This window comes from Protomyctophum bolini (genome assembly GCF_963924005.1).
Source record: "Protomyctophum bolini genome assembly, chromosome: 12".
NCBI lineage: Eukaryota > Metazoa > Chordata > Actinopteri > Myctophiformes > Myctophidae > Protomyctophum > Protomyctophum bolini.
In genome coordinates this window covers 10,748,428-10,775,266 of record NC_137873.1, presented here as the reverse complement: position 1 = coordinate 10,775,266, position 26,839 = coordinate 10,748,428, and the positions used below count along the sequence as shown (strand labels likewise).

The 26,839-nt window shown below is 43.4% G+C and overlaps 1 protein-coding gene across 5 annotated transcripts in view; it reads right to left on the bottom strand.

Moving 5' to 3' along the window:
• Window positions 1-17,520, bottom strand: part of LOC308325685 (supervillin-like) — an 82,951-nt gene extending 65,431 nt beyond the window's left edge. For 3 of the 5 annotated variants that reach the window (XM_080778299.1, XM_080778296.1, XM_080778297.1), the window contains exon 1: window positions 17,093-17,520. The gene's annotated coding sequence lies outside the window, so the exon portion shown is untranslated. The remainder of the gene's footprint in view (window positions 1-17,092) is intronic. The other 2 variants (XM_080778298.1, XM_080778300.1) reach the window with 1 other exon arrangement.
• Between the last annotated feature and the right edge of the window lie 9,319 nt (window positions 17,521-26,839).

Here is a 26,839-nt window from a genome sequence, read left to right as displayed (position 1 = left end):
TAGGGTGTGAGTGTCTGTTTGTGTACATGCCAGGAAGCTGAGAGACAGGAGAGAGAGAGAGAGAGAGAGAGAGAGAGAGAGAGAGAGAGAGAGAGAGAGAGAGAGAGAGAGAGAGAGAGAGAGCAGAGGGGGCAGCAGAGCGGCAGGGTGCTAAAGCTGCTCAGGGCCTCTAATCAGATTACAGGCAGAAATTAGCCTTGATGATAAAAACACTGGAACAGGATTGGAGGAGTGTGCCAGTAAGGCTGAATGGGCTGTTGCCTGCCTGCTGCCTGGGACAGTGCAGTGTTTACAGCTCTGGGAATAGGGTAGGTAGAGGGACGTTCACACTCACAGCTCTGAGAGCACTAGAATTAGAAACATACAAATATGGGTTTAAAAGTCAAGTGATGAATGGCACAACTATAAGAAACACAATGGTGAATGCTATCGTTATGCTATATAGTGGCAGTGCGTAGTGTGAGGAACCTTTTATTTATTTATTTTCTGGGGGGGGATTACTTAGAGAGCAACAGTATGCCCGGGTTGCCAGACTTTGCGAGAAAGACAAGCAATAAAAAAGTTCCAATATATTCAAGTCCAGAAGAAGCTTTCAAACTTTTTTGTTGTTTCTTTTTTTTGTTTTTTGCCACGGACCACCATCTGAGAATATTTTGAGCCAGCGACCCCTATATGAGATTTCTTTCAAAATTCTAGAGTACTAGCAATGTGGTTAAAGAGGTTCAACTGCAGTAACTCAACATTAGAAACAAGCCCAAGAAAAATGAGACACTCAACTTCCAATTTTTAGAAGCGACTTAGAGGAAAAACAAGCCCAAATAAAGTCGCTTTAGCAGACTTAGCAATGGACTTTGTGCGTGCGACGTGCGCGCGCGCATGCGTGCGTGTGTGTGTGTGTGTGTGTGTGCGTGCGTGCATGTGCGTGTGCGCGTGTGTGTTGGCCAAGGTGTCCAGCTGCCATCCCATTTCAACTTTACACAGTTCCAGGAATGTCCCGAACACTCGTGGAGTGTGTCTGTAAATGGTCTAAATGTAGACAATCTGTGTAGAGTGGAGAGCGTCTGTAGAGTGGAGAGATTACTGTATGACACAGTAAACAAATGTTTCCTTATGGAAAATCATGGAATTAATTACATTTTATGTCACTTTGTCATTTATGTTTTTTTTCCCCCTCCCACACATTTATGTGTGTTGTCACTGCTGTTGTATCCTACTGGCTCACCTGCCAGTGAGGAGCCCCCACTGAGAGGACGTAGAGCCTTGAACCTACTGGCTCACCTGCCAGTGAGGAGCCCCCTCTGAGAGGATGTAGACAGAGCCTTGACAGGTGCTGCCCCATGCAGCCCCGTAGCTGTGGTGTGACAAATATCACCCTCACCTTATGGCTTTATGTCTTTGTTAGATTTGAATTTAATGAGTTCATCTTCCATCATCCATGTGATACATTATTCAACAGAAGAGCCGGGAGACCGACTACAACCACCACAGTTGTGTATATTGTATTAACATTCTCTACCGTACAGATTGGTCAAAATACCAAATAGATTCACTTTCACCTTTTAGGGATTGTTGCTTTAACGGTCAAGTTTTAAAGGATTTGACAGTGTTGGAATGCTACAATAATATTATAGAATCATCACTCTGTTTCACTCTCTATTCTCTCCCTACTGCAGCAACAGCCACCACCTCCACGCCTCTCTCTCTCGCTATCTCCCGACTCCCTCTTTGTTTGTCTCTCATTCTTGCACGCACACACGCACACACGTGCACACGCACACACACACACCTCTCTGTAACATGTCATGCAGTAGTGGCATCACTTGGCCTGGTTTCAACAGTACAGCAGACACGCAGGCACGCACACGCACACACACACACACACACACACACACACACACACACACACACACACACACACACACGGGGGGGTGGGGGGGGAAGCACTTGTCTCCGTCATCACTGAGAGAGTGAGACCAGCAGGTCTTCAGACAGATGGGATAGGGAGGGAGGCAGTGGGAGTGAGATGGGATCAGATGGGATAGGGAGGGAAGCAGTGGGAGTGGCATGTTGCTCACAGAGAAGAAAGGAATAAAAGTTTGCACACTGCAGCTGTTCAGTAGCGCCCAATCAGCTCTTTACTTTGCAATCAGGTACACAGGGTTTCGGCCGTACAACCTGGCCTTCATCAGGTGTTGAAGACCAGGTTGTATGGCTGAAACGTTGTGTAACTGAGATTGCAAACAAACAATTAAATTAAATAAAAATAAAAACATTACTTGGAGTGTGCAGACTTTACTCCTTACTCTTTTTGAGTGGTGCAACCACTCCTACAAGCAGCAATGTCCGTGTACCTTGCTCTGCCTGCTAATGAGAGAGAGAGAGAGAGAGAGAGAGAGAGAGAGAGAGAGAGAGAGAGAGAGGGGGGGGGTGGGGGGGGGGGGTGGAATTGCACCACTCAGTTCACACGGGTGTGATTTTTTTATCTGGCACCAGCAACCACTGGACGTGGACAACATAGCTCTTTGAACATGTAAAATGGTAAATGATGCATTTAGTGCCTTTGTCCAAAGCGCTTTACAGTGATGCATTAAACCCATTCACACATACTGTAAGCCTGGGATGGCCAGACTAATCATGGGGATCTCTCTTTTTGTCATGTGCTTGAAAAGCGCCTGGACTACATTTTCTACTTCTCTACTATAGCGACCGAAAAGATGACCTTAGTAGACACTTTTTCATGATTGGCTGCCTCTAGGCTGCCTCTAAGCCAATTGGAGACTTACCCATAATTTAAAACCCATATTCCCAACGTCATAAAACCCATACTCTGAACGTTGCAAGGCAGAGGCTGTGGCGCACAAACTGATTATAGATGTTCACCTGGCAGTTATGACCTTGTCATTCTTGTTTTATTTTTTTTTGTTTGTTTTTTTTGCACTGGCAGGTTCTTCTGGTTTCCAGACAAATTTATTTCACACACCGATGGTGGAGGAAACCATGCAAGGCACCAACCTGCTCACCAGGAGCAATTTTCTCAAAGCCACAGGGGTCCTCGGGGGGGTTCCAGGGGGTCCCCAGCTGAACCAAATAGACCCTTACAGATCAGTAACTCTGAGAGTGTACACATGGAACCAATTTACAGGTCCATTTCACATGTGTATATACACTTAAAGAGTAATTAGGGGAGTCTGTGGCCTAATAATGCATACTAAACCGAGGGTCCTTCAAGCTTAGAGAACAACTGCTGTGCTCTGACCTGACATGCCTTTGTGTAGGCTACAAACATGTACAGGACGTCTGTCTAAGAGACCTTGATGTGGCGCAACAGTTAATCGTCATATAATGTAATGTCGTGCCTATCAATAGTTGATAATGTCATTATAGTGAAAAAGCTTAAAAACATTTACAAATAATAATACTGTAATTGTAAGCGAAAAATGTATAAAATAAAAACACACAAAAAACATACATACATAAAAAATAATGGAAATAGCCAATCTATGACCTCACAATGTGTCGCTTTGCCACTTTCGAGCCAGGTATAGAAAGCATCACTGTTACTCTCATGTACCTGTCCCGTACACAAGACTATTAAGAGCCTGGAACCTTGACTCTTGAACCTGATCACCAATAACCGTGAATCGGCACTGTCCAATACAATTAAAACAAGCCAGACAACTAAATGTAGGCACACAGCAGCCCAGGTTACGGTTAATCCAATCACATCAATATAGGCAAATGGGTTAAGAAGGTATCACTCACACACACACACACACACACACACACACACACACACACACACAAGTGGCTCTCTGCCTTTTCTGGATCAGGGTCCAACATACCCATCATGGACCCACCCTGGTGTGCAGAGCACGTTCATTTTAATGATCAAGTGTTATCTCTTGGATCAATGCTGGTACTAACGTAGTAAACATACTGTATACCGGTATACACCTTTGTTGTATCCATATATAAAAACATGTGTTAATATGATGATGAAAAGCAGCTGGGCCGTGGCCCGCAGGTTGAGAAGCCCTGTGATGTCTTAACTGTGTAACACTAATAGAGCCAGGGGGTGAGGTGACACCCTTGTCCTGCTGCTGCTGCCGCCGCGTGTCAAACCCTTGATCTCCTTAAGCCTGGCTCTCTGTTGGACATGAAATATGGCCCTTCCTTCCAGGCCTGACCACAGATCTCGCAAACATGCCATTGCTGGCAAAAAAATAACAATAATTCCATTTCCATATTGTAACTTTGTGTTTTTTTTTTGCATAAATACTTGATCATGCTACAGCATCAAAAGTAGATCATCAAAAGCAGATCTGCAAGCTTGAAACGAGGTTGCGAAGCGACACGTTTTGAGCTTGTAGATCTGCTACTTTGATCAAAATCAAATCAAGATTTGAACATACAGTATGAGGTTTTCACCCGACAGAGACAATATTGTGTGTATATGTGTGTATGTGTGCGTGCGTGCGTGCTGAGAGAGAGAGCCAATAGAGCAGATCGCACTAGCGTGTGTTTCAGAATTCAGATGATGTGCACAACTGCACATGCGCAGCAGTGTCCCAAATGCAGAGGTCTTGCAATACCCACCAGGCTTCTGAAGCCTCAGTCATAATATTCTCCTCGGTTCTGGGAGCTTGGCTTAAGCCCCAATATGTATAATGTTTATAATATCTATCTATCCATAAATGCACCATGTCGCTGTTCGTCTGTCTGTACATGCGTGTGTGCGGCTATAATCCACGTAACTCCAGAACCGTTCGCACCACTGACAAATTCAACACACGCGTTCCCCACCCCCGGTGTCGAGTCAGTCGGACCCTGCACGGTTGTCCAGAACCGCCACAAAAGGCCTCTCTCTGCCTGGCATCTGGACAGGGCCCAGGGTCCATACATATATGGAGCTGGCCTGTTCTGACATCACAACATTCCATATTTGGGCATGCCTGACACAGAACTCCATAAGAATAAAGGGACACGGAGAGACAGATCCAGAAATCTCCATATATGGGCATAAAAGGGACACAGACATATGGGTGGAACGGGTACTCTGACACGGGTACAACGGGTATTGCATAGCCGGGTGGGGCATGGATCTACAACTTCCATCGTTACCGACTCGGTGCTATACGGCCGGGCACCGGTCTAGTAATATATTATATCGTATATATATTTTTTTATCCCACAATTTTGTAACCTGTTTTTCACCCATGTGTCAATTATCTAATGTTGTTCCTGGGCTCTACACACCCTCCACCAACCTGGGGAGAGCAACGGACTTGAACTCATGCTTCCTTCATGCATGAGTGTCCAAGTTGCTCCTTTACACCTGACAGGGGGGGGGAGTTTCCCTGGTTGGACGTATAGCGCGTGGAAGGAACACGTTATTCCAACCAGTTCCTTTCCCCTCCTTCAGGCGCCCCGGCTAGCCAGGGGGAGGCAGTATAGAGACCTGGATTACTGCATGTTTTTTGTGAGGGTACCTACCCTAGGGGACACGGGGAGAACATGCAAACTCCACACATAAAGGGCAACTCAACTCAACTCAACTCCGCCTCGGGTATGGGCACTGATGACGCGGAGGAGGGAAACACGCCGCCAGCGCCCACAGCATCCCCAGCGTGAATCGAACCCAGGACCTTATAGCTGTGAGGATTTCTTTTTGTACGACAAATAGCGAACATAGCCCGTCTACAAGTTTGCAATGTGTTGAGAGCTTGCAGATCTATTTTTTGAAAAGATTATAAATAATTGAGAGACATCTTTAACATTTTGAGAATTTCCCCATATTTACCTGTGCTCACTCATTTTAAGTTACTCTGGATAAGTGGATCAGCTCTCTCTCTCTCTCTCTATCTCTCTCTCTCTCTCTCTCTCTCTTTTTGATGGAATACTTTACAATAGACAGAAATGTAAACAGCACGAGGTGAAGTCAGACAATGGATAAAAAAAACACACAAAGGATAACACAAAAAAGTCCTGGGGACTCTCATACTCTTATCCCCCCCAGCACTCTTTTTTCCCCCCGTTGCCCTTATTTATTCTCTCATATTCACTCTCTCATTCTTTGTGTGTCTGTCTGTCTGTCTGTCTGTCCCTCCCCTCACACTCACACCCACACCCGATGGCCCAGCCCGTGCAGTGTCAGCTTGGTCTCCCTGTAGACACCCCTAATAAGGGAACATGCATTGTGAGTGGCTAGCTGCCTGAGGGGTCCAGCCCCCCCCAAGCCTGTGTTAGTGTTTACCAGCAGGCCGGCTACACACGTGCATAAGGCCTGGTTGATACTACATTGCGCGGCAATATGTCACACGTTGTGAGCACGTTGTAGACCGGCTGTTTTTTCCGCAGGCACAGACACCGATTTGCGAGAGTATCAAGTAACCACTATCAACCTATCTGCCGTATACATGTTGTTTTGAGCGTGTCGTCTTGGGCTAGAGATTTCAAATATTTTCAGATAACGCAACAACAGTTTCAGAACTTTTTCTCAGAAATATTGTTGCTGCTGTCGGGTGGAAACTCTATTATGTCCAATACCGTTACTGTTTTTCAGGATTCAAATAAAGAAAAATAGCTGATACAAACTCAAAATGTGACACGTTTTGAGCTTGTAGATCGGCTATTTTTGCTACTTTTGTGTTACAAGTATAGGCCATTAAAATACAAACAAAAGAAGTTAAGGAATGGAGATAACTAAGTATTTCCTTCTTTTTTTTCATATTTTTTTAATCCCACGATTTTGCAACCCATTTTTCACCCAGTGTCAATTATCTAATGTGATCCTGGGGTCTAGTACATACCCTCCGGGGAGAGCAACGGACAGACCTCATGCTTCCTTCAATGCATGAGTGTCCAAGCCGCTTCTTTGCACCTGACAGGGGGGAGTTTCCCCAGTTGGACGTAGCGTGTGGAAGGAACACGTTATTCCAACCAGTTCCATTCCCCTCCATCAGGTGCCCCGGCTGGCCAGGGGGAGGCAGTTAAGAGACCAGGATTACCGTTTGTTTTTTTTGTGTTTCATTATTTAGTATTTTTTAGTATAAAATATATATACAAATATAAAAAGGGTAACGTGCTAGGCTGAGGCAAAAAGCCTGAGGGGCTTATACGAGGCCTCTACGTATGCAAGACACAATGAAACATTGCAAGAAATATAGAAATTTTACAAAATATATGACTGCGTAAAAAACAAAAACAACATAATTAGGATAGTTTGGTTAAAGATGTTTCTGCCCAACAGCAACAATTTATTATAGGGCTTACTGTAAGAAGGTAGTCTTCTTGATGGTTTTTCTCCCTCCACTTTGCTGTGCCACTTACTCCCATGGGCGCTTCATTTGTATACCTTCTTATTTATCCCTCAATCCCCCTCTCTATATTTCTCAAGACTCTGTCTAGATTCTAGAATGATGCTTAGTTAGTACCACCCCTCCCCATTTGTCTCTCTCACACGCTGGGTCTGGCACACCCCTCGACAACAAACATGATATTTTGACCCCCTCACCACACACACACACACACACACACACACACACACACAATTTGTCGAGAGGCCTCTAGACGTCATCGTCAACTGGTGTTTCCACGAATAAAACAAGTCACATGCTTAAATACGGCGGGCTGTCTCAGGTCCTGCCGCTGCCTGAAGACAACTCAAGTAAACATGAGGTGCCCCCACATTGTAGAAGAGTCGATGAAATGATCACTTGTTTTACAGCATGTGTCACTGAAGAAAGCTATACCACATGTTCAGCTCACACACAGTCGGCGAGGTATTTTTCTCACACAGGGTTGTTTTTTCGTACAGCTTTTTCTGTCCCGCTTTCTTTTCTGTTCATGTTCTGACATAACGTTGTGACACAAATGTAATTGTTAAGTGTTGAGAACGACAGAGAACAGCTATGCTTCAATGCGCTGTGCAATAGCAATAAAGCTATTAGCACAGAGGAAATCTGAGCCGTCTAAACTGAGTGGTACTGTACTGTACTGTACTGTACTGTACTGTACTGTACTGAACTGTACTGTACTGTACTGTACTGTACTGTACTGTACTGTACTGTACTGTACTGTACTGTACAAGCCCTCCTCCCTCAGAATAGGGCGGGCCATTCGACAGGTGTTAATTCACTATAAATGCCGGGTTCTGGACTTCACAGAGGCCACTAATTATTTTCTCTTTTGCCAGCATTTAATGACATTTGCAATTGGCCAGCTATAACAAGAACACAGAGTTTCATTCGGTCTAGCAAAGGAATGACGTTCATGCAACATGTATAAATTGTGTAATAATAATCACTCAAAGCTCACGTGTTTGAAAAGCTGCATGCGGTTCGGAGGGATTTGTCCAGCTTTGGTATGAGTTGACGACGCGCTAGGAAAGGATATGAATGCCTGCGTTGCGAAATGGATAAGTAAGGTAGTCTTCATGTGAGTTCAAAATAATACCGGTAGTACTCATTGTGCAGAATGTCCCATTTCAAGTTTTCAAATGTCTAAAAACCTTTTGAAAATAGCAGATCTACAGTATGCGTCGCATCATGACGCATTGTGAGCTTGTACATCGCCCATTTTCAAATGGCCGAAATGTATAGTGCTGAAGTGTATGTTTTGCAATAATAAGCAAAATCTACAAAGTAAAGTAACTAAAGTTTTCAAATAAATGTAGTGGAGTAAAAGTACAATATTATGTCGATCCGAGGTGAGTGTTGGAAATTGGAAATACTCAAGTACAAACACCTTAAAGTTTTACTTAAGTAAATGTAGGCTACTACTTAGTTACTTCCACCACTGGAATTCACTTGATTGCCCCTTCACAACTGCGTCCGGGCACAAAGCGAACCAAATCTATTACATAATAAATGAAACAAATCTCATGCGGACACACCGTGTGGAGAGGCTGACGAGAGAGAGCCATCAAAGCACAGTGGGGGGACTCTCCTCTCAGTCTCAACACATCAAAAGGTTGAACTAATGAAGATTAAGCTTTCGAGCTGAGAAGCTCGCTGGCGCATGCCATGCGGCCAGTAATGCTGTGGCTTGTCTTTTCCTATTGGAAACCAATACCACATGATCCGTTGTTCCACTGCGTCCCCGTACGGCAGCTTTACACTACTTACTTACTGCCGTGTGTGCGGTACGAGTGACACGGCATGAGGCATGGCCTTCCGCCGGAGCCTAGGGACTTGATTTAAGTACTTAGCCGATGTACAAGCTCACGGCCTATACGGCGTGTTGTGAGCTTGCAGATCGGCTGTTTTTGGTAGCCCGCGACACTGACTTTCAACCGTGTATGAATCAGATTCGAGCTGAACTAAGACGACCAGTTTGGTATGCATTTAGTCCACAGATCCTCATAACTCTCAGTGTGTACAAATGTAAAGTGGCATCTGCCACTTTACATGCTACGGTCAACTGAACAAAAACTATGTCGGCAACATACAGTAGTCTGCCACATGACTCCTATTCACTATCACTGCCCTTATAAAATATGAAGTTAAATATAAAACAGAATATTAAAACAAATGGGACGAGTGGTGGTCCAGCGGCACGGCTTGCAAAATTTGCCCCGGACGCACTCATGCACGCACAAAAATGTAAAATGAAATGACTTCTTTTTTTAAATAAATTAAAAACAATACAACTCCAAACTAAAGGACGATCACTGAATCATGTGGTTCCAATTCACCAATCGTGTCGCCAATTCCAATTGGTGACAATCATGCAATGTTGACGATCAAGGAACTGAAGCATTATTCTCCAGCTGCAATTCATTTAATTCACTCTGAATATTTGTGTCAGCCTATAAACATAAACTGTTAAGGATGCATTTGGAAACCAGGCAGTCTACAATAATGTTAACTTGGGCTATTCTATACAGTAAGAACCCACAGTGTTCATTTGCCCATACAGGTCTCCCTTTCCACTTTTACAGTTAAATTAACAGTCCATATTTGACTATGTTAGGAGACGCTTGTTTACACCATCTCTAGCTTCCTTCCTGGCGCATCACTATCCCACAAGCTGTAGTGTAGACCTTGCCTTGTACCGTTCTCCATTTATCCCTCTAGAGCAGCGGTTCTCAATCCTTTTCATGCCAAGGACCCCTGAGTCCATATGTATTTGGCCGCAGACCCCCATGTGAAAAGGTTTTTGGCAGAGTCCCCCAGAACAGAAGATTTATGTTAAAATATAAGTGGTGCACTGTGAGCTTGTAGAACTGCTATTTTTGAATATAGCCATGCAACAACATATCAATGTATATAAAGTGGTTAAAATGATTGTGACGCTATATTAACTACTTTTGCTGGGGACCCCCTGGAACCCCTCCAAGGACCCCTGGTCCCACTTTGAGAACCACTGCTCTAGTGTGCCTTTATTAGGAGACTGGAACCCACACAGTGCAGCTCCACTTCCCTGTGTTTAGTTTAGACTCTGACTGCACAAACACGCTAATATGTGTGTATACTGTACGTCAGTACGTGTGCTGCACGCACATAGTCCCACGACACACTTGCAAAATACAAATACATAAAGCACACAAACACACACGCGCGGGCGCGCGCCCGCCCAGACAAACAGATGGGGAGAAACAAACTAATATCAATCCATTTGAAAACACCCAAACGCACTGACAGCTAAAAGCCCCATATGAGCCTCCTGCCCGGAACATTTACTCTGGCGTCTCCCCCTCTGGGTTCCAGGTCTGCGTTCCTCTGCTCTGCCTTGCATCAACTCTCTTTGACACTCCAGGCACGCAGAAAACTGCACCGCTCTGCTCTTATATGGGTATCGATGAGCACAGAATCACACTTAGGAAGCTCTGCAAATCATCAGCCGAGAGAGGGAGGGGGGAGGGAGAGAGAGAGAGAGAGAGGCATGGTGCCGTGGAGAAACTGTGAGGACCGAGGTTAATACCAGAGGCGGTGCGCTGAAGAGGTACTGTCCTGTCCTGCTCCAAACAGGGGGGCAGTCAGACAGATATTTCGTGAAGCCACTAAGGAAATCGGGACTTCCTGAAAGTTCATATAATGGCCTGTTGTGGCGCTGTCACTGGGCCCAAAAAAACCCCATACTGTAGCTCCATAGAGGCCCATGTATTTGGGGCCAACTTCACCTAGACTGTATTACCTTAATACACATGGTCATGAATACTTTCTGCTTCCAGTCACTAGTTTAAAGTCTCATTTCGCATGTCATAATATTCTTTTTGGAAAATTATGGTCCCATTTATAAAAAAAAAATACCATAAAGTCGTGTATGTTCTGAGGGGTGTGGCTACCGTTACAGTCTATGATCGGGAGCCACCCCCCGTTCAGTCAAAATAAAAAACAACGAAGAGTAAGGGGGGGGGAAGTCCCACCTCGTTGTCTGGGCCAGCCAATGGCCAGCTGGGCCCAAACGGAGCCAGCCAATGGCCAGCTGGGCCCAAACAGATCTAGAAATATGGCGACTTACAGTGCAAGGAATTACAGGCTTCATTTTACGTCCATGTTAGACCCGGGGAACGCTTTGTCCGTGGCCCAGGATGAACCATTGCACCAAGTTGTGTGCAAATCTATTCATACAGACAGACAGACAGTTGGGGCAAAAACACACTACCTTAGTGGATGTAATTACACATCAGTCTTCTGATATACAGCTGAGGGGGTTCAATGCAGTATGGACTATGGAGTTCATCCTGTACTGTTGTCTCTTGCCAATGACAAACTCTAATTACTCTCATGAACACAACAACGCATTAGACCGACCGAAAACCGACCCATTAAGAACTTGATGCAGTGACCACAATAATCCATCCACTTGTCCTGAGGGAGGTTGGCTGCTACAGTACAGTACAGTATATCCTTCAGTCTGCCTGCTGTGTGAAGCAGCCCGCTGAGAGCCTGTCTGTCCCCACAACAAGCCGCCCGCTGGCTGGAACAGTGGGCAGCCGAGGGTACAAAGCCTCGGGGGTTAATTGACAGGATGAGATCACACTCAACAGCTGTGCGTGTGGCGAGAAGTCAGTGCGGAAGTGGAAGGGGCAGCGAGGGTCACTGGGCTGTCACCATTATGATTTCTTTTTTTAACTCAGCGATTAATTATCAGTCAAATAATTCATAATTAAAGATTTCATTGTGTTTCTGTCATTGAACATTGGACATTATGGGGAAAAGAATACATTTCTGTTTGGCTTTTAGGCTTCGTAAACTAAAGGTGCACAGGGCAGATATGACAAATAACATACATAATTTGATAACTTTGTACAATTGTACTTATAAATAGCCGATCTATACAAGCTCAAAACGTGAATGTGTTTGAATGTTTTGAGCTTGTAGATCTGCTATTTCCACAAACAAACAAAAAAATGTTTGAAAATATATACACATTTCCAACATGGAAACGATTATGACGATCATAAGAAAAACTGTGATCATCTCAAATAGTTGCGAACTTGAGATTAGACGATTATGTAAGAATTGTGACAGGCCTCTGCAGTGAGGGAACAGAATGCCGTGTCCCTAGCAGACAGTGATGCAGTGAGGGAACAGAATGCCGTGTCCCTAGCAGACAGTGATGCAGTGAGGGAACAGAATGCCGTGTCCCTTGCAGACAGTGATGCAGTGAGGGAACAGAATGCCGTGTCCCTAGCAGACAGTGATGCAGTGAGGGAACAGAATGCCGTGTCCCTTGCAGACAGTGATGCAGTGAGGGAACAGAATGCCGTGTCCCTAGCAGACAGTGATGCAGTGAGGGAACAGAATGCCGTGTCCCTAGCAGACAGTGATGCAGTGAGGGAACAGAATGCCGTGTCCCTTGCAGACAGTGATGCAGTGAGGGAACAGAATGCCGTGTCCCTAGCAGACAGTGATGCAGTGAGGGAACAGAATGCCGTGTCCCTAGCAGACAGTGATGCAGTGAGGGAACAGAATGCCGTGTCCCTTGCAGACAGTGATGCAGTGAGGGAACAGAATGCCGTGTCCCTTGCAGACAGTGATGCAGTGAGGGAACAGAATGGCGTGTCCCTTGCAGACAGTGATGCAGTGAGGGAACAGAATGCCGTGTCCCTAGCAGACAGTGATGCAACGCATCGCATTGGATGGATGGAGGGTTCATTCGGGTGTCTCAAGCGGTGGACTGGGCAAAGGTCGGTATGTGCTGCTCAACCCCCCACCCCCCCCCCCCCCCCCCAGCCAGCCACCCTGGAAGGAGCTGCTGCTTTAAATGGAAAGAGTAAAATGAGAGGAAGGAGATGATAACTAAACACCAGTCAAATTAACAAGTCTACACACACGACTGTTAAGTTAGCTCTGGGAATGTAGAAATATAAGTAGGGATGCACCGCGACACTCTTTTCACTTGTACAGTTCAGCATACGTGCATGCGTGTGTGTGTGTGTGTGTGTGTGTGTGTGTGTGTGTGTGTGTGTGTGTGTGTTTGTGTGTGTGTGTGTGTGTGTGTGTGTGTGTGCTTACAAGTTACAACATGTCACTTCGTACCGTGTTGTAAGCTTGTAGATCAACTATTTCCGCTATTTTGTCCATTCTCTGGAAAGTTTCTTTTGTAAGTATTACATTTGTCAGCGATTTCTTTGTATATTTCAGTGATGTGTCATATCTGCCCTGTGCAATTTGTGATTACGAAACCTAAAAGGCAAACAAAAATACAAATTGTAACATTCCAAAGTTCTATGCAAAAAAAAATAACGTTAATCAGAATTATCTGTATGACAATTAATCGCCAAATTACATTTGTAATCGTGACAGCCCTAATTATGCTTACAAACAATAAATTAGACTTCACCGCGTGTACATGTATACCATAAAGTGGGGCCATTAGCGGATGGTCCACTCCAGTGTGACTCAAAAGGTAGGGTTTCAATGTCTTGCTTAAGGGCACCTTGAAAGGTTTCAGCACTTTCAACCTGGAGTCCCTATTTTGGGCACCAGGCTTATAAATGTGCACAAACAAATAACCACTCTACAAGTTCACACCGCGTCACATATATACTCTTTAGTGTACTCTTCATATGCACAGTCAGAACCCAAACTTTTTCATGTCAAGGACCCCCAAATTGACACTAATTAGCCTGCATACCCCCCATTCGAAAAGATATGCCAGGGACCCTCCATAAGAGAAGATTTTTAGAGCTCTAGCAGTGATTATCAACTAGTTTAATTTCAGTTTGACTTGCACATTAGTCCACGGACCCCCATTTAATGGCATTTCTATCTCTGGGACGCCCAATTTATATTGTAAAATCCATGTTAATTTAACTCTGAGTGTATACAAATGGACCCTCAGAGTTATACAGACCCGTAATGGTCCATTTGGTTTCAAACTATCATTTAGCTGGGGACCCCCTGGAACTCCCTCAAGGACCCCTGGGGGTCCCCTGACCCCACTTTGGGAACCACTGCCCTACACCAGTGGTTGTCAACTTGTGGGTCGGGAACCCAAGATGATTTGGGGAAGGAGGGGGGGGGGTCCCCAGATGACAGTAAAGTGACAATTTAAGGACTTTTTAATACCAAAAAAGAAAGAAAGAATACCATTACTGCATCAAAAGTAATCAACAAGCTATATAAACTGATCAAACATTGGCCAAATTGTCAAATTATAAATAAGAAAGAGGCAAAATTTGCTAAAATATTCGATCTGCAAGCTCACAACAACTTGCAATGTGATGCGTTGTGACTCTTGTGAGCTTGTAGATCTGATATTTTCACAATATTTATCTGTGGAACCGAGTCAAAAAAGAGTCAAACTAAATTGAATGCCCCAATTCCAATGTGAATGAAAGCCAAGTCAAACTCTATGCGATTACGTACACTACTGTGCATTAGAGCGCTATAGTTATCGTTGTTTGCGCGCAGTAGTATATTTATATTTACTGTGTTGCACTTGGCAAATTAAATGTTTGCGCTTGTGCGACGTGTCTGGTTATATTTTAGACGGCCGGGGGAGAGTCCCGCAGCACAGGGTCAAGCGTAGGGCCAGTAAACCTGTCTGCTTCTGACGGAGATAACAGGTGCAGGCCACTAAACAGCAGAAGCAAGAGGCCATGCACCCCCCCCCCCCCCACACACACACACACACACACACACACACACACACACGTCACGTACACAACACTATAAAAACAAAACTTCAGAGAAATAACACACTGGGTACTGACAGAACCAGCACCTTAGCCAAAAACATACCAGATATCTCTCATGCGGCCACACCAAGCACACAGCCTTCTGGCATTGAGAAAACCAATCCCCATGTGGTCACATGCAGCGGTGGAAATATTACTCGCAATCTTTACTTGAGTAAAAGCATCAACACTGCAATATAGAAATAAAAGTAAGAGTCCGCAATTCAAAATGTACTTGAGTAAAAGTACAACACAAGTATTGGCATCAAAATGTGCTTCAAGTACCAACGGTAAAAGTACTCACTATGCAGATGGTCCCATTTTAAGTTTTATGCTATTATAAAAAAAATCTTTTGATAATACCAGATCTACAAGCTCACAACCTGTCGCATCTTGAGCTTGTAGATCGGCTATTTTCAAATAGATACCTACTTACGTATAGAGAGATTAAGTAGTTAATGTATGTAATAGAAATCTAAACCTAAAAAAAATAACCAACTATAATTGTAGAATAAAAGTAATAGTGTCCTCTGGGGTGTAGTGGAGTAGAAGTAAAAGTATTGAAATTCGGAAATACTCCGCTAATACCTCAAAATGTTACTGTACTCAGTTACTTTCCAGCGCTGGTTGTCACATGAGACAGATCCAGCATGTCAAACAGAGGGAGAGGGAGAGAGAGAGAGAGAGAGAGGGAGGGAGGGAGGTGTGACTCGTTTGGCTCACCAGTTGCATCGCCTGTCCAGCACGCCATCGTGTTGCAAAAAGCAACATTAAATGAAACACCAGCTTAGGACGGCGAGTTGACCCTATCCCAGTGTATCCCAGTGGTATTCAACCATTTTGACCCTATCCCAGTGGTATTCAACCATTTTGACCCTATCCCAGTGGTATTCAACCATTTTGACCCTATCCCAGTGTATCCCAGTGGTATTCAACCATTTGGATACCAGGCCCCACTATTTATTCAGCCATTTGAGCCACGGACCACCATCTGATGACATTTAGCCTCTCAGACCCAAAACTAAAGACTTTAGTCTTTGTCCACAAGTCCATGCTGTGCAGGCAAATTCCAGGCAAACGTTGACCAAAATAACAATTCTTCTACATTCTCTAATTGTGTAGATTCTTGTAGCTTAAATTAAGTAATTCAGATGTTTAACAATAATATAACTCTTGAGAGCGTAAAATGAAACCAAATGGTTTGGTTTAATTTTACGCTCTCAAGAGGTAAAGATCTATAAGGGTCCATTTGGTTACCAACTCTCCATCATTTAGCTGGGGACCACCTGGAACCCTCTCAAGGACCGGCTGGGATCAGTGGACCACTGGTTGAAAACCAATGCCTTTTGTCTTGTGTCCAGCGAGTATAATCAGTAACTAATTTGTCAGCTGTGAAAATGCCTTTGCAGCACTGAGTCTTCTTGCACTTGGGTCATTACAAATCGTTGGATTACGATGACCACTATCCAAATGCAGTATACATAAGGCAAGCGTATTAGTCTTTCAATCTGTTACCAGTAAAACGAATGTAGAAGGGAGCCTCTAAACGATGATTTGTTACCTGCCAAAGTGGTTGGCAGAGCAGACAGCTTATAATACCACCCTTAACGACATGTGGAGCTCCATCCGGGCGCTGGAGCAACAGAGGTATTTAAATGGGCCTTCAGTAAAGGATGCACAAATCTTTCACCTTTCCATAAATTACATGGAAACATAGCCTCATTTATACATTACAAAATGTTTGTTCCAGTCCTAAGAGTGTATAACTGACTACACAGTATATGAGAAATATATTCAATTGCCTCCACATTGTCAGCACTGTGACAATGTTCTTACGTTCTTATGAAGGAGAACTTGCCAGTTGCCAATAGCATATATACCCTGTTGCTCATGATAAAAACATCTACTATGTTCAGTGAAACCAAACCTGACAACAGAAGGAAAAACGAGAGCGATACTCACTTTGTCTAATTCCAATTGAAGCACGGACACTCAACAGGTGAGGCAGCAACAGGATTCATAAATGAATTCCATTTATCCAGACAGCAAGGGAAAAGCTCCAGTTTTTTTGTTTAGTTATTTGTCCTTATTTGTGTGTGTTTTTTCTCCAGGAAGACAGCGTGTGCCGAGGGTTGCTGGAGATGCAGGTGTGAGAAGGTCAACCTGTAACCGCCGCTCCAGAACCAATCCGCTGCCAACAACCTGATCCAACTTCAGCTGCTGATGAATATAGCCTGTGGTGCTTTCCCACAAGGTCTGCGCTGTGTGCAGCACCGAGGGCCAAATAAATCAGTCCAGAGTCCAGACACAGGAACGCACGGGAAAAGAAAGGAGGGTAGAGAAAGAATGGCAAGGAGAGAGAGAGAGAGGGAGAGGGAGAAAGACCAGGGTTGAGGGAGGGAAGGGACTGAGGGAGGATGAGAGAGAGAGAGAGAGAGAGAGAGAGCAGAGGGGGAGGGCAGATGGAGGTGGAGAACAAAACACCCCAACAGGAGGAGCAGCGGCTGGTAACACTTCAGGTGCTTGTTGGAACTATTTGTGGGATGGGGTCTAAAGGAGTCCTCTCCTCTGTGTAGCTCTGCCCCCGCAGGGGTACATTCCAAAACGTCCATCCCATAGCCAGCCAACAACGCTGGCATGACAGCAGAGAGGGAGAGAGAGAGAGGCAGGGAGACAGAGAGAGAGAGAGAGAGAGAGACTCCACGGGGTTGAGGTGGGAGCACAGGCCAAAACCGGCATGGTAACCTCATCCAGTAGCAACCATGTATGGGCTGAAGCGAGGAGCCTGGGTAGAGCAGCGGGGGCATCTGCCATAAATAGCCAGGAGGGGGAGAGAGAGAGACGGCCCAGGCCAGGCTCCATGCAGCAGCAGCAGCAGCAGCAGTGAAGGAAGGGTGGATCTTTCCAATCAGCTGTTTTTAAACAACAATCATCCTCCTCCACCACCACCAGCGGGCTGCTGCTGTGTCCTGCAGAATCAAAGAACTGTGTGTGAGCTGTGGTTCCAAAACGTTTTAACCCGTGAGTCGCGACCCAAAAGGAGAAATGTGATGTTTCCCGGCCGGGACCCAAACTAATGAAAATAGCAGATCTACGAGCTCACAGTGTGGACTATTTTCACTATACTTCTTAAACATTTGTTTTCTAATTTATGGAATTAAATTAAATATTAAATATGAAAAATGTATTTTATTTATTCATGGGAATTACTTTAAAATTATCATGATTTTAATTTGTTTTTAATTCATGATTGTTTTGCTTTTTTGGATTTTCTTTTATAAACTAAATGTAGGAAACAAAAAATAAAGGGACCTGTAAAAATGTGTCTGTGACCCACAAATAGGTCCTGTCTGACCCAGAAGACAACCTTACACAGTGGCTACGTTTACATGAAGGGTGATCATTCCGAATAAATACTTCTGAATAAAATACATCCGATGTAATGTTTTTTGCCGCGAGTTTACATGGGAAATGGTCATTCCGAATGAGTGTTTATATGGAGAAGTGATAGAAGACATGATACATGTTAATTCACGTGAAACTACGCCATCTGTTGGACACATAAAATATAGGCAGTTCATTCATTGTGACTGTCTCAACAATACAAACATATTACAGACGAAAGACGATACTTTGAAATCCCATCATTTCATTCCGCAGTAGCTTTGAGGCTGCTGGTTGGATAGGGGCGGCGCGGGGCATATGTTTAGTGTTTACCGTCTTTTTTTCCCCACCCGCTGCGGCTCCGCTTCTCCGCTGGGAAGTTGATCATCTCGTTTTTATTTGTAGGCCTACTACTATACTTTGTATCTACAGCACGGCCAGGGCACGCAACGCAACACTGATGATTATTATTGTATCGGGTCGCTCGTTATTTTTGAGAGAGAGAGAGAGAGAGACCGTTGAACACACACACACACACACACACACACACACACACAGATCAGGGGTATCTCATCTGCTGCTGCTCCACGTTTTTTTTGTGGATTTCGGATCTGAAAAAAGGAACGAAATAACGCGCTCTATGTGCAAACTCCTCAGCGCCGACGGCGCGCCTTGGATATGAGCGCCTTGGAGCATGCTCAGAAAGACCAGAATGAATTTACATCCGAAGCAGTGTATACATGAGTCAAATTTCTTTCAATCGCATTGAAAATCGGAGTAATCCGGCCAGTGACATCGGAATGGTTTTTAGATCGCATCGAGCGTTTTCATTCGGATGTAAGTTTTTGTAGGTGTTTACATAACAACGTTTAATAGGATTGAACTTCTATTCGGAATGAAAAGGGGATTTAACTGCTCATGTAAACGTAGCCAATGACAGGAGATGTACGTAGCAGTTCTATTTTCCACACAAAGGAAACCTTATTATTGTTTTTCTTTTAATGCATTGATAAACTCAAAATAATTTCCATGACTGACTAAATTACCTATAGGGCTCAATGGGCTGGATGGATATTGCAAATACATTTTTTTGGAACACAATATCATCCCCTCCCTTTATCATGCAACAAAAGTTGTGGATGCAGCTTCAGTTCAGGGTGATCAGTGATCACCATCCATCACCACCCACCAGGCAAACCACTTAATGAACTGGTGTGTGCTTGAGTCCATATAAAAACGAAAAAACAAATACTGTACACTTTTTTGAGAAAAAAAAATAATAGCTGATTATCATGTTTTAGGGTGGAAAAAGATCACGATAGGCCTACTCCATCTTTAAGCAACATAATCTGGTTAAAGACTTAAAGTTTCTGGAATATTTCACCATTTGGGGATATAGGCTAGGCCTTCTGTAGCCTACCCCAGAAGGCTTTCTGTATTTGTAAAAGTCAAGTCATTACAAAATATCTGCCTTGCAAGACAGAGGGGCACTGACTTTTGCCTATTAAGTCTCTCATACACTACAACAGTTTTGGCAAGATTTTGGGAAGATTTTGGGAAGATTCTCATCACATTATCATCGTCTCATCTCATCTCATATACTACTAGAATGTAGTCTTTTAAAAATCTTTCCAAAATCTTGTCAAAACTCTTGTAGCGTAGGGGAGGCTTTAGCAGTGGATTACAGTTTGTCGTCATCTAGTGGCTTTATTCTGCTATTGCAGGTAATGCAGTCAACCAAATCCTAAATCAAAATAGCTCATTTACACGGTAGTAAGTAGTATCATAATTATGTGGTATAAGTTCAAAGTGAGAAAATATCCTCATGCATTTCAAAAGAGCCTTCCCCATCGTCTCATATAGCCTATGGTTTGAGTGAGTGAGTTTCACAGTTTGTTGTTGTGTTGCGTGTTGAACTATAGTGTCGTCGTTTGTTTCTTTGCCACCTGCCGTGGCACATTCCACGATGCATGCAAGTTATGAATGACGAATGAGAATTAATGTAGTATGTATGGGCGGCATTTGGATAGCCTACATCTGTCACTGCGCTGCATTTCTGAAATGTCGTATTCCCCATATTGACAGCTGTGTGGAGCGACAACAGTTCACTTACCGACTGTAGAGCAGCTGTGATGACAACCGACTGTCTGACAGTGATTCATTGAATAATACTATAACTATAGGCCTACTACAGTAGTCGTAGTCTGTTGATGTAGCCTATGGTGTAACTTAATTGTAATTGACTCAGTCAGAAGTTAGTTTAAATTCGTATACATTTATGTAAACAAATTACATAGCCTATATCCTGACCTAGGCCTACCACGTGTTTTGTCAGACGTGTCTTTGGAGTAGGCGGGCATATCCGCGTGCCAGTGACGTCAGCAAATTGGCAATTGTTTGAAGACTGGGCTGTGGCTATTAAGTTACCGATAAGCAATGTAACTCATAGCCTATGTGTTAGTTGTGCCTAAGACAGATTTAATGGCCTTGGGTTTGATATAGCATTTCATCTTAACATTTAAGGTTATTATATTTTTGTGCCACAACGTTCAGGGGATCTGAACGGCGACTGTCTTCAGAAACATATGTCAATCTGGACTTTATTCTTTTCCTGAAAGCCACCCACTTCTGTTGTCTTGATTATAACACCCAATGCTAGAAAGTAGCCTGTATTATAAAATTTAAATAAAAGAACATTTTTAAATTGTCTAAAAATGTTTTGAGCAAGAATTAAGGAAAGACCCCTATAGCTATCAATCATAACTTCATCTTTATGAAGTAGCTATACACCAGATAGAAAGGAGGTCCTTCCTTCCTAATTGCATTCACAATAGTTATAGGCGGCAGGCCTACATACAACATATATAAGAAATAAAGAAATAGGCTGTGCACAGAGCATAAAGTATATGTGGGCATAATGTAAGGTAGCCTATAGTATGAGCACAGGAGTGGTAGCCTACTATAGGCTATAGGTAAAATATGCAGTGTTCAGGGCCTCAGGGCCGGATCTTGAGTCCATGTGTGCTGGGCCCAGGATCATGGCCTCAGGGCCATAAAGTGAACCACAGTGAATTATAGTGGTAACGTGCAAACTAACACAGGAACGACCCTGCATGACTGGCATATAGCCTATCAATGGTCCAGGTATGTTATCAATATCCATGGATTAAAGTCTCAGTCAGTGAGTCACCATGGCTGATTTTAGTCATTTGGATTCCATAGAAGTCAGCAATGACACAGCATATGTCTTTTATGGAAGCGTGCCATGCACCGAAAATAGACTTCACGACTTACAACACGTCACAGCCTATTTTCAGTTATTAGTTATTTTAAGTTTAAGTGTATTTGAAGTGGCCAAACTAGCAATTATAAAATCCATGTTCAATCATCTAGAAAATGATCTCAGATATTTCATGGAAGCAAAGGTCTCTGGCATCAGGCATTCGTTACAAAAGAAATTGCACCTGTGCTAACTGAGCAGTGCAACTATACTTTTATTGTTATAGTTACTGTGTGCGTGCGTGCATGCGTACGTGCGTGCGTGCGTGCGTGTGTGCGTGCGTGCGTGCATGTGTGAGTGAGTGCATGAGTGCGTGCATGACCTGACCCCAATCAGCATCAGCCACACCACCACACAATTAATGAGACGAGACATCAGTACACACTTCATGATAAACCACAAATTACTTGACAAGTCTTCTCCAAGTAAGTAATTGAAATCTCAGCCATATTATGCAGTATAGTACTGTACATGCAACTGGATAAAGTGCTGTCATCATGTCATGTTGCACTTTTACCACTGTACCATTGAAAGTACACTAACCTCATGTGTATCACAACTTGCTATGGAAATTGCACTGTCTTGGAGCGGAAATCACTGCAAAGGGTGGTGAAAACTGCAAACAATGCTGCCGGTCTAAGAGCCGATTCATACTCCTATTTTAGAGCCGAATAAAAGTCGGTTCGGCTCTGTAGAGCCTACAATGTGACGTCATTTGAGGTTCGGGGGGGGGGGGCGGGTACCGTCCTAAAGTCGGCTCTTCGGTGCTACTGAAAATCACTGACAAGCCGAAATCATTTCGGCACTACAGCGCCGAAACAGCGGTAAAATAGGAGTATGAATCGGCCCTAAGGCCCTCAGTATCATCAAGGATGTCTCCCACCCCAACAACAGACTTTTCCACCCCTCCCGTTCACAGAGGCGAAAGGGCTACAGATGTCTTCAGGATTTCAACCGCCAGATTCAGGGACAGCTTCTCCCTCAGTCATTATCCTGTTAAACTTTCTAACCAAGTGATAGCCCTAGGATCTTTGGGGCCCACATATTACTCTGGGCCCAAGGTAGCCTTTACTTTTACTTTACCTGTTTTGGTTTGGCATCTGAAGTTCAGGGTCAGGCTCTGGAACAGTAGGTCTCAGTTGGCCCCATTTTCCAAGGGCCACCCAGACTTTTGGGCCTCCAGGCCTGGGCCTGCATGTCAGCTCTGGCCCTAGCTGTAGAACTTCTACTGTTTAGCTAAATATCAAAAACATGCATCAAATCTATGAGGGTCTACAGTCAGAAATACAGTGTTCCGCCATCTGTGGTGCAAACATAAATATTAAATGCACAAAGATGTCAAAGTTTAAGTCATTGGCATAGTGACACCATGAGGCTTATTTAAATTTGTGGTGGCACTGGGAATGTCTTCCTTGGTCTACTGGTACATGCACACTACGATGGACAACCCTTCGGATTAGGTGCACACACAGACACTGTTTGACAACAGTAATGCATTGTATCTCTCAAGGCAGTGTCCGACAGCAGTAAAGTAACAAAAAGAAAGAAAGAAAGAAGTGTGTTAAAACTTAGAAGGGGGGGAAGTGAGGCAGTATTTGAATAAGGAATTAGGGCAACAATCTCCTGCTGAGTGATTGACTAATAATACTATCCGCTCCTATTTTTAAAACAAATTAAGGTGAAGAACTTAAGACACTTATCCCATATTTCCCTAAGTCAAGATGCTGGAATGGATGGCCCACGGTGGTTGTACCGGACAACTCCCCGGTGTGTATAACTGTATGTGTCACATGGGACTGTGTGCACTCAGCAAACAACCGTTCTGTGGAATAATTTAAAAATGAGGCCACTGGGTATTGTCAAGGCATAAAGGATGACTAAACTGCTGATCATTTAGCTTTTTTCCCCCCTTCTTACAGTCGGGTATTTGTTACTGCACAGGGGGTACAGTAACAAATACCCAGCTATGAGGAAAAACTGTTAAGGCTATTTTTACAGTGAAAATAATATGCCAAAATGGAACCTTTATGATTTCCTGCCACACGCAATACATTAATTTTCCTTTTCATGCCCTATATGCTCTTTGATGCCTTAGTTAGGCTACTATGACCCTGACCCTGTGTTCAGGAGTTGTTGTTGGCTAGACCGCACTCTCACATTGCAATTACATGTATGATCACTGATACAAAATAGTGGTCTCTATCGTATTGAGACTATCTCTCCACCCAACAGATTTCATATGTACGAGGTGGAGAAATAGTCTCTTCACTCAAACAAAGGTCCAAACGTTCTCTAAATATAGAAGATTGACAGATACATGATTATATCATCTCCAGAAGCACATGTACTGCACATGTAGCATGGCTGGCCATACAGTATAGCTGAATGCTTAGACCCCCGCCTGGGAGTCCGGACTCGAAGGTCCCTGCAGGTACCCAGGTACAGTATCACTCAGCTGGGTAAAGCTGAAACAGAAATTCCCCTGCAGGATGAAAAAAACAAAACAAAAAGGTATGGCCTGAAATAACTTCTTGCTAAAAATTGCTACATAGTGCTCATATTATATTTTCAGACGAAACGAATCAATGTCTATTTGTCACTTATGCATGATAATGATATCACATGCTACGTGTAGATTACAGCATTTTCAACTCGACCATCTCGACCAACTCAACCATCTCGACCTTCTCTACCATCTCGAGACGGTCGATATGGTCGACCAAACCAAGGAGAACATATGATCTTTGTAAGCATAGAGATTGTCAAATGGAGGATATGAAACAAGCCATTCATTTGATGAAATAGCCCCATTGGCCAGATTGATCACAAACACCACCTTCATGCAAAGAGTTTATTTATGAATCAGACTGCAGTATCATACAACAGTAGCACAATCATATGACTATGGATTATGCCCAGATTTATACCGTAGATACAAATAGTATGCCCTAAAAGGAAAAAAAGAAACCATGGATGATACTTCTTTTAATTTATTCTAAAAATAGCTTGTAAATACTTGGCATAGTTTGGAAAATCAAATTATGAAACAATAAAGTTTTGCCCACTGTTTTTTTTTACTACCGGGGTACCAAATGCAAATACATTTTTCACCTCCTCTCTCTTGCATTTCATGCAAGGAAGAAAAAAAAATGGCAGCGAGTACAAAACGTACTTAAATCTCATATGAAAATAGAAAATATTACAAGTGTGCATAATTGCTTCATGTTGCACATAACCTACAGTATAAAAAGTCAAATAACACCATGTTCTAGTGTGTACCTGACATGCCAATTAGTGTTGGTGGGGGCGGGCGGCGGGGGGGCGTAGGTACCGAAATAGCCATTTTGCTGTAGTCAGGGGCAGTTTACATACAAGACCACGAGGCAAGGCCTACTATGGGTCTTGGAAATGAATTGATGAAATGGTTCAGTATATGGGCATGTTAGCTCGGCCTCCCTGTATAATGCCAACTATATGGGCTTCTTGAGAAAGGCTAAATGTTACTCCTGTATCCAATAACCATTTATAGGTCATATTAAACAATAAATAAATAACAAAAATAAATGTTTTCTTTTTCCTCAAGCAGCCGATCTGTACTGTGCAAGCTCACAACGCCTCATGACGACGATGCGCCATGAGCTTGTGGATCAGCGTTTTTTTTTTATCAAAGATTTTTAGCTTATAATGACATGCCCAAAAATAGGGACTCCAGTGTTGTAGAGTGGTTACGTTTGTTGTTTTGTTTGTTGGTGTGTGTTTGTTTCATTTGAAGTTCACAGTTTGAAATTCATATTTCTACAGAATAAAAAGAGCATGGACGGTGTGTGGACTCATACAGACAATTGCTACTGTACCTCTCCGGCTGGAGGAAAATGGCAGAACAGTAAAGTTGCTTGTAAAAAACCTAATGTATGAAACAGTGCTTAGTATGTTTGTTATTTGGCATTGCCTTAAGTACAACGTAATGCACACAAAATAAGGCGACATGATCACTCCAGATTTACAGTAAATAAGTCACACAAATACTAAGACAAAGTTCCAAGTCAATAAAATGCTACAACTGCAGAATGCTACATGACAGTTAAGTGAAACGTGGTTGATGATGACTGAACAACAAGAGGTTCCTACAGATTCACTGTCGTTGCATTATACTAATGCACTGCTGCTGCAGAAAAAACACAACCTTTTTTTGAATGAATTTAGATTTTTGATTTCCTTCAGTTTCAGTTTTCTTGAACTTGAAACCTGTCCAAATCCACGCACGCACGCACGCACGCACGCACGCACGCACGCACGCACGCACACACACACACACACACACACACACACACACACACACACACACACACACACACACACACACACACACAATTAGACTTAATTAGAAAATATACATTCACTTCATCAATCCTGACAAACATCTTCTCAGGAGGTGCTTTTTTTGTTTGACAACAGTAATGCATTGTATCTCTCAAGGCAGTGTCCGACAGCAGTAAAGTAACAAAAAGAAAGAAAGAAAGAAAGAAAGACATGAGACAGACAGACAGACAGACTGTCAGAAAATTGTGGCAGCATGGATAAAACAACATATTTTCCCACTTTAATTTCTAAACATGTTGCTTTGAAACAGCGACAAAACAACAGATCATATATGGTTTGGCCTGGAAGACAAAGGCAAAAAAATAAATACAAAGACAACAAAATAAATAAATACATGTCTGACTGACCACCAACAAGAAATACATCCGAGATGGATTTGACGTATAAGATATCACAAGGTGCGTCCAACATCAACTCTCGTTGTTTAGCATATGAAAAAAGCACTACTGTATCAAATAGGAAATCATGGCACTATCAGAATTTTCCCATCCTGTCGAGATTCACGCGACGATGCGCCCTAGCGTTTCGCTAAAACCAAATTGTGTGTTCAAGGCACACCACAGGGCCATCCCTTCTCACATCACTCAGATTCTTTTTAAAGCACTAGAAAAAGTATGCAATACTCTCAATATGATACTATACAGACATAATGATACTTTCAGCTT